Source organism: Natator depressus, chromosome 1 (genome assembly GCF_965152275.1).
Source record: "Natator depressus isolate rNatDep1 chromosome 1, rNatDep2.hap1, whole genome shotgun sequence".
NCBI lineage: Eukaryota > Metazoa > Chordata > Testudines > Cheloniidae > Natator > Natator depressus.
The window spans coordinates 276,417,756-276,426,655 of NC_134234.1; positions in this window are offsets into that span (position 1 = coordinate 276,417,756).

Genomic DNA, 8,900 nt, shown 5'->3' on the forward strand with positions numbered 1-8,900 from the left:
ACAAAGTTACAGAACCCTGCTTAAGAAAAAGACATACATAGAGTGGAACATGTAGTAAGATATATATATATATATTATACACACATACATATAGAGAACATGAAAAGGTGGAATTAGCCATACCAACTGTAAGAGGCTAATTAATTAAGATGAGCTATTATCAGCAGGAGAAAAAACTTTTGTAGTGATAATCAAGATGGCCCATTTAGACAGTTGAGAAGAAGGTGTGAGGATACTTAACATGGGGAAATAGATTCAATTTGTGTAAAGAACCAGGCACTCTCAGACTCTATTCAAACCCAAGTTAATGGTATCTAGTTTGCATATTAATTCAAGTTCAGCAGTTTCTCATTGGAGTCTGTTTTTGAAGCTTTTCTGTTGCAAAATTGCCACCTTTAAGTCTGTTACTGAGTGGCCAGAGAGGATGAAGTGTTCTCCTACCGGTTTTTGAATGTTATGATTCCTGATGTCAGATTTGCGTCCATTTATTCTTTTGCGTGGAGACCGTCCGGTTTGGACAATGTACATGGCAGAGGGGCATTGCTGGCACAATGATCTAGTTTGAAAGATCTAGTCCTGGACTATGGCACGGGCCTGCAAGAAAACACCTCAAAAAAGATAGAGGTGCAGTGGCAAATAGAGACAAAAACCCTTAAGAAAACAGAAAGTCATTTACAACAAGAGGATCCTAGGAGAAGGGTTTAAAACCCTGCCCTATGGCTTTTAAAAATGGATACGAGGTGGAAACACCACTTTCCTGCAATTCTCGCAGGGCCTAGCAACTGCAGAAAAAGTTGCTTTATAAAAAATATGTTGGATAATGCCAAACCAACATTGTCTGTCTGTTATGCCTGAGAATATTGAGTGATGTTACAGTTGTTGGCAACATCTATATAAGGAACTGCTCTGTAAATATCCCTTTATCAGTTTTGTGGAGGGGCTGCCTGATGCTTTTGACGATGACCATTTGTTTCCTACCAATAAAGTAAATATGATTGTCATAGATGATCTGATGAACTCTGCTAGTGAAAGCGAGGAAATTGAGAGAGCCTTTACCAAGTATGTGCATCACAGAAACCTGAGCATTATGTATATATTTCAAAACATATTTTGTCATATTTCCCATATTTTGGGAAAAAGTGTCACACAATTAACCTAAACACAAAGTACACGGTTCTGTTCAAAAACCCCAGGGATAAATAACAAATCACTAGCTCGCTTGGCAAAGTACCCCGGCAAAGCTCAATTCTTTCTAGAAGCTTTTGAAGATGTTACCAAAAGACCTTATAGCTACCTGGTGGTGGATTTAAATGCTTCCACACCAGAAGCTTATAGACTAAGAACTGGTCTTTTCTCTCCAGACTGGCCGGCGGTTTATACTTTGAAAAGAACAACAGCCGGGTATAAAAAGAGATGAATTATTGGCAGGCCCCTTTTTAACAGCCAGGGTTGCTGACCGATAACATGTCTAGGTGCGTGAAGAGAAACCTGCTCCATTTAAAATTACTTAGCAAATTGTCCCTGCAGCAAAGGAGGTCTATACTGTGTTCAGCCTCTGATGATTTAGTAGCGGCCATCTCAGAAATAGCGCTCAATACCTTAAAAGGAAATGTACCTTTGACACAGAATCAAGTGCGTGTGCTGAAGAAGAGATGCAGGCTTATAAAATCTTTGTGTAATAAAAGGGTTTCACTTAAAAGAAAGAAGCATCTGGTAAAGCAGTCTGCGGGGTTTATTGGACCTCTGTTAAGTTTTGCTATCCCTCTGATAACAGGGCTTTTGACTAATCGATAATGGAGTATGCAGAAAAAATGTACCTGTTGCCCAGCCGCCAACTGGAGCAATTAAGAGCTCCCCCTCCGGCAGAGGAAAATATCAGAACGACCACAACTCACTTATGGGATGCTGAAATGAAGTCTGTTCTTCAAAGAACTGACTTGGCCAAATATGAAAAGGCTAAACTTTACAGTGCCGTGCTTCAAAGGTACCTAACGTACGTGAAGCAGAGCGATGTGGATAAAGGGAAAATAAGTCTGTTTCTACCGGAACAGGAACAGAGTGTGACTGCCAAACCCCCAGAAACACCAAAGACCTCAGAGTCTGTTGCTCAGGAGGTGATGGATAACGTGAATAAGTGTTGTAAGAAAAATGCATTAGTACTGCTAAATAAGCTGGGCCAGGATAAAAAAATCTCTTCATGGAACGATAAAGGGACTTTTGTATACAAAGGCTCTGTGGTTAACAGTTCTAACATGCTCGACTTAATCAGGGCCGTCACCCAGACACGCTCTGTTCCTAGCAGACATGTACCTAAAGGATGGGATGTGTTTATGAATGCCATGGTGGAACTGAACGTACCATCTTCCATCATGGGCAACGCGGCCAACAGAGATCTTTTGGAACTCCTGAAGGCCTCAACCGCAGACACTGGAGTAGATTGAGAAACCATGACCCCTTTTTTGCCATCTAAAAAATGAAAATTGGCTAAAAGATCCGAATGGCTCCATGTGTAATATTTTTCACATTCTAAAATTTTTAAAACTGGTAATGTTTTGCTTTAAATAAAATATTTCTATACTTTAAAAAAAAAATAATCTGTGTACTTTTTCTGAATTGGTCATTATTTTTTTTTTTTTTACAAAAACCCACCAAACATCAGTTGTTTTTAAACCCCTCACCTGGGGTGCTTTATTGGATAACATTGCTATGAAAATCATTGCAAGATACACGTCTGGGCTTGTTGAAACACGTTTTGAGCAAGGCTAGGCCTGCCCAAGAATTTAAATTTATTTTCTACAAAATTCATCACCATCTGGTCGTTTTGCACTAAGTCGTTAGAATACAATTTTAAAATTCAGTCAAAAGATAAACCCTTGCTACGATGATGTAAGAAAAACACGCAGTGATAGCTGCAGGCGACGGAGCGGGGGTCTTGTAATTGTCTATTGTGAAACACAATGTCTGTGGCATTTTTGTTTAAAAATTTCATAATGCTTTTAGGAAACAACACACTGTTCGGGGGGTGCCCATATGAGTCAAAAAACTCTCCACGATTATGCTCCACCAAATACAAGGCGAGCCAGTGTTCACCCGGTTGGTTGTGTGGATGCGTGTTGACCACCAAACTGAGGGGTCTCTGACAGAGCTTGCCACCAGGGAGCCAATCACAAGGGAACACATCTAAGAAATACTTTTTCGTATAAGGGTCCGTTGATAAGACATGTGAGAGCTGCATGGTGTCCATGTTCACGTGTAGTCAAACCGAACATTTCTCCTCTGATTTATCTCTATGACGTTGTCAAAAACCCCATACATGATCATATTGACGGTAACCGTTAAAGCTTTCCCAAAATGTATTTCTGTTCTCAGGTTCCCGGTTTTAATCAGGTCAAAGGCAAACAAGGTGTAACCCTGTGCAAACTCCTCATGGTCGATGAACAGAGAATGGTCTTTCATGTGTTTACCAGCCGTCTGTACCAGATTCATGTATTCTCTCACACAGCGTCCTGCCTCAAAGTCTGGTTGCAGAGGCTTGGTTGGTATCTGTTCACCATCCACATACAAGGCCACAAAATTAATACCGTAATGTTTAAAATGAAAGGGATTTTTAGGGTAACTTCTGCTAAAGGCATCATTATCCACAAACCCTAGGACAAGCAACAGGTTCTCCTGGTTATTGACCCTGCTGCCCACGGGGATGCTAAATACTTTCATTCCCACATGGTCCACGGGGTATTTAGCATTAGCAGTAAGCAGGGCCTCCGCATGCCTCAGACGGACACTCGGAAACACCCGTAACTTTCTTCACAAAAAGGGATGCTGATACAATGCGCAGTTTAAAGCCTTCGGCCGCACTGCCCATTAAACAGAAAACATCTTTACTGCGCATCAGTTTATTTTTCACATCCACTCCATTCAACAAAAGTTTTTCTTGAAAAAACAGGTCGCTGTGTAGATGATCCAGCAGCTCTACCGTCCTGCTCTGGGCCGTCAGCTTTGCCCGCCTCACAAACCCTAGATTCCCTCCATCCAACTCCGTTTCTTCATGTTGTCCAGCAGTGTCTTTGTAGAACAGGCCAGTGGAAAATTGCGTGGTGAGGGTGTCATTGCTGTAAGTGAGCACTGATTCTATAAAGGCCCTGTAAGGGTAACAGTTGTTGCTTTGGCTTATGAGGCGGTCTCCCAGCGTGACATCCAACTGACTGAAAATAGAGGCCACAGGGTAATTTGCCAGGCCCACCTCGGCATCCCTGGCGAGTTCAGTTCCATCTCCTTTTACAATCTTGCAACACAGGTACAGCAGCGTGTTGTTTACATCCATATAATCTATGCCATTCCCTGCTATAAAAAAGTCAATGGGGGCAGACTCCATAACAGCTGATAGAGGCTGGCACCTCGGTGTAGATGCTTTTCTCGATGATGGTCTGAGTAGCAGCTATTTGGAACAAGTCTAGTTCTGATTTGGTGCACTCTTCAGACCCGCAGTGAACAAAAGCCATGTTAATTAAAATATCTCTCTTTTACCAGGCAGAGCGTCTCCTCTTTTGCCCAGGCTTCCTCTTGGACTTTCGCTTATGGCTGGCCGTGCGTGTCAAAGCCCTTCTTTTAAAGGGTTTCGGGGGACCTGTGCGTCGCGGGTATGACTCATTTGTCTTTCTCTTCCTCCTTTTAATGTACATCAGCCCTGATCCTTCCTGTGAAGCTGTATTCCCCACCTTCTCCAGAACAGCGCGGGAGACATGACCTACCCCGTCTTTAGCTATGTTTTGAGCGGCGGTTTTTACGTGGGGTTTAATAATCTCTAGCCCCCTCCTCAAAAACAGTATGGCTTTTTGAAAGAGGCTACGAAATATTCCACCCACACCAGCCCCGTACATCCCGGGGGCCCCATGATATCCAGGAAGGGTGTATCCAGCCTGGGCTTTGTAATAGTTCCTGTAGATGGTGGGGTCACTGTAATTTTTTAGGATTGCCATAATAGTGTTTTGCTTTTTAGAAAGCTCGCTCTCTCCACGGATGCAGGTGCAGCTTGACAATCACCTTGCCAAAGCGAAACGAGACACGTCTGTTCTGATCTCTCTTAACATCCCTGTCAGTAAACACCACATAGACACCATCACCATTGAAATAATGAGGTTTATTGTAGGTGATAGTGACAAACTTGTTGTTTTAGATTCATAGATATTAAGGTCAGAAGGGACCATTATGATCATCTTGTCTGATCTCCTGCACAATGCAGGCCACAGAATCTCACCCACCCACTCCTGCAATAAACCTCTCACCTATGTCTGAGCTCCTGAAGTCCTCAAATCATGGTTTAAAGACTTAAAGGAGCAGACAATCCTCCAGCAAGTGACCCATGCCCCATACAACAGAGGAACAGGGATGCAGCATAACAGGAGAACAGAAAAGTCCCCCACAAACTGGTGTTCTACGATATTCATGTACAGATACAGGGAGTTGAAACTGTGATGTCTGCCAAGAAGGGAAATTTTTGGACGCCGCGCTTGGGGCCCAAACCCAGAATGTTAGCTAGCTCCATGCCAGTAGAAAACATGTATGTAAAATCGTCAGATTTAAGTCTAACTTTTCTACCCACAGGGTCATAGTTCATGACCACCTCAGGCGGTCCGGGATGATGAGCCATGGTGCTGTTCAAATGATCCAGTAATTTGGGTATGGTCGAGTAATAACCTCATCGTAGGATGAAATTCCACGTCATATCTCCAAAGGTGATTTCGAAAGAGGTGTCTTCGCTGATAGTGTTCCAGCTGTGTGGGTATTGTATTTCCACTAACCCCACCTCCCAGGCACCTGGGAGAGCCAAGGGCTTAATTAGCCATATTGTAAAGTTGGAGCTGGTGTTTTGGGGAAAAACTGCAGAGTTGGCATTGCTGGGCAAAGTAATGTAAAACCCGCCATTGCTTATTTCTCTCTCTCTCCCTCCCTCTCTCTCTCTGTCTTTGCAGGAGGAATCTTTCTTTTTTTTGTGTGTCTAAATGTCACAGAGTTGAGAAGCTTCCACCCAGCTGTTAAACTTATCAGGCCACCCCAACCATTTCACCAGTAGCTGCTTTTTTCTCCCTTTTCCTTTCTCCGCTAGAACTTTTTCAATCCTGTAAATCCTGTCTCATTTAGGGTTTACTTTTTGTAATTCTTCAGGGTAAAAAGATCCAGTCACTGTCTCACTCTTGTAATCTTTGAATCGGTTTACAGGTCTCTGGCCCCTGGTTAAGGCTTCATCCACTATGAATATCTCATCGGTAAACATCTGTTCATAACCTTTTCCAAAAGCTCCTTTGGTTTTAGATACTCACGTGGTCGCCTTTTCTAAAAGGGGCAACAACCAGTTTTATTTTAAAACCATCTCCGTAAACAGTTTTCCATACCTTCAAAGAATTTGAAGGGTTAACATCAGCGGGTCTGGTACGTACAGTTCTGTGAAAGCTCTGGTTGTAACTCTTTATGAAGTCAGGTAACACGTTGATGTAGTGAAAGGTGTTGTGTGCTGTAAAATATCTCCGCATCCTAGTTTTTAAAGTTCTGTTAAATCGCTCCACAACCCCTGCTTTGACTTCATTATTAGTAACAAAATGGTGGACTCCATGCCACTTTAACAATCTGCTTAAAGGTTTGTTTAAAAATTCTTTCCCCCGATCGGTTTGTAATTTTTGAGGCACGCGACCTTCGCTGAAAATAGCTTTAAAGGCCTTGGATACCTCACCACTTGTCTTGTCTTTTAAGCCTAAGGCCCAGGCACGTTTGGATAGAATGTCTATCGCTGTTAAGATGTATTTAAAACCTCTGTTGTGTTTGGAGAACTGGTGCCTATCCACCAAATCTGCCTGCCATTGCATATCCACATCTGAAACAATGGTCTTCTTTCTTTTAAAACGTATTTGAGCTGGTTTGTGTAAAGTGTAAGCATCCTGGTCTGAAAGCCAGGCTGTTACCTGTTTTCTATTTAAAGTTTTACTATGCTTTTTGGCCATTTGAAAAAGAGGGTTCACCCCACTGAAGCTCCCAACTTCCCCGGGGGTGTAATATATTTTCTTTAACAGAGCCGTCTGTGTAGAAATGACTGTTACTGGAACCATCTTTTACTAACACGAATATGGAGGGGGACACATTCATATTGACACATTTAAATAAGTTTTATTAATTGCCTGGTTTAACATAACCTTTTACAGCCACCTGTAAAAATGGATGCCATGACCCCCTACCTTAAAGAAGTCTGAGCTGGTTCATTCTTCCATTTTGTCCTTTTCCAGATTTTCTTCTTGAGATCTGTCTCTCAGACATGAGCAAAAACAGCTGATGTAAGATATATTTACTCCTACAGGGCTACCGATGTGTAAGTTCTCAAAAGCCTCTAGAAAGGCATCGTCAAGCTGTTGAAAGATTTTCAGAAAAGAAACAGTAAAGCACCCCACTGCTTGTTTTTAGATTTACGCATTCCCAGGTCGGTTCCTAACCCCATTACATCCCATCCTCAACCATCACTTCTTAATCATTCATTTACCTGAGCGATGTCTTTTCTGTTCACCTTGTCCGCCGGTGACTCCTCCAAGCCATGATTGCCTTCCATCTCTGGGGGGGTGGACAATGAGAGGGTGTTACACTCATCACGGTGCCTCACAAGGGTTTGGGTTTCGGGGTCGGGTTCCTGTGTATCCATCAATGGTTGAGTCAAAGGGCCCTCGTCAGAACTGTCGCTGATGTAGCGCTTTCTCCACACAAATCCAAAGGTGCTCGGGGCTAAAAGAAAGTCTGAAGTTCTCATGGGGGTGGTGAAGGGGTCCATGTTTACACGATTTCTAAAATACGCATTCTTGGTAAAAGATGGCCTCTTCTGCCTGGTACTGGGACTTATGGGGTAATGGTGCTGGGCTATGATTGGCAGAGGGTGCTGGGAGGAGTTCTTAGAGGGGTCACATGACCCTTTTCTGGGCGGTTCACACCATCCCAGAACTTGCCCTATTTTGGTCAATTCTGCTCTCAGGGAGGTCCTATGCGGCCGAAACCCATCGCGATTGCTAGAGGGTGGTGGGAGGAGTTCTTGGAGGGGTCACGTGAACCACTTCTGGACCTGTCACCCTGCCCCAGAATTCCTCCTCTCGGGGGTGGTCCCCAACAGCTGAAACCCCTCCTGATTGGTAGAGTGCGGTGGGAGGAGTTGTTAGAGGGGTCCCATAAACCACTTAAGGATGGGTCACCCCACCCTGGAACTCTCCCTAATGGGTCAAATCTCCTCTCGGGGTGGGCCTATGGGGGAAAAACATCCTGATTGGTAGAGGATAGTGGGAGGAGTTCTTAGAGGGGGTCACATGACACACCTTGCTTCCGGTCATGTGTCCGCCTTGACCCTGGAAGTAATACCCCCACGGGGCGGGACTTCTAGTGACAGGTTGGCAGCGTTTAAGGGGTCAAGGGGCAGGGTTAGGGTTTGATTGACCGTAGGACCCTTATACTACTATCAGCAGGTGCAGAATGACCATAGAATGTGCAGTTGGCAGATTATAGGGTTGCTGGCACTGCCTTTTTGGAAGGTTAGACCTCATTGAGGAAAATATTTCCATGGTCATAGCAGCCTGCTGTACTCTGCATAACATTTGTGAAGCCAAGGAGGAAAAGTTTCCCCAGAGGTGGAGTGTTGAGGTGAATCGCCTGGTGGCTGATTTTGAGCAGCCAGACACTAGGGCTATTAGAGGGGCTCAACAAGGGGCTATTTGAATCAGGGAGGTTTTGAAGCAGCATTGTAGTAATCTCTTTCTGCAATGCATTCAGCCAGGCACTGTTTACTTGCCACCTTGAGTGACCCTTGTAATGATTCCTGCCTGAGTGTTAACTGTAGTCTGCAAATGTGCTGATTACCACTCTGTATGAATTTCTGCTGCAAC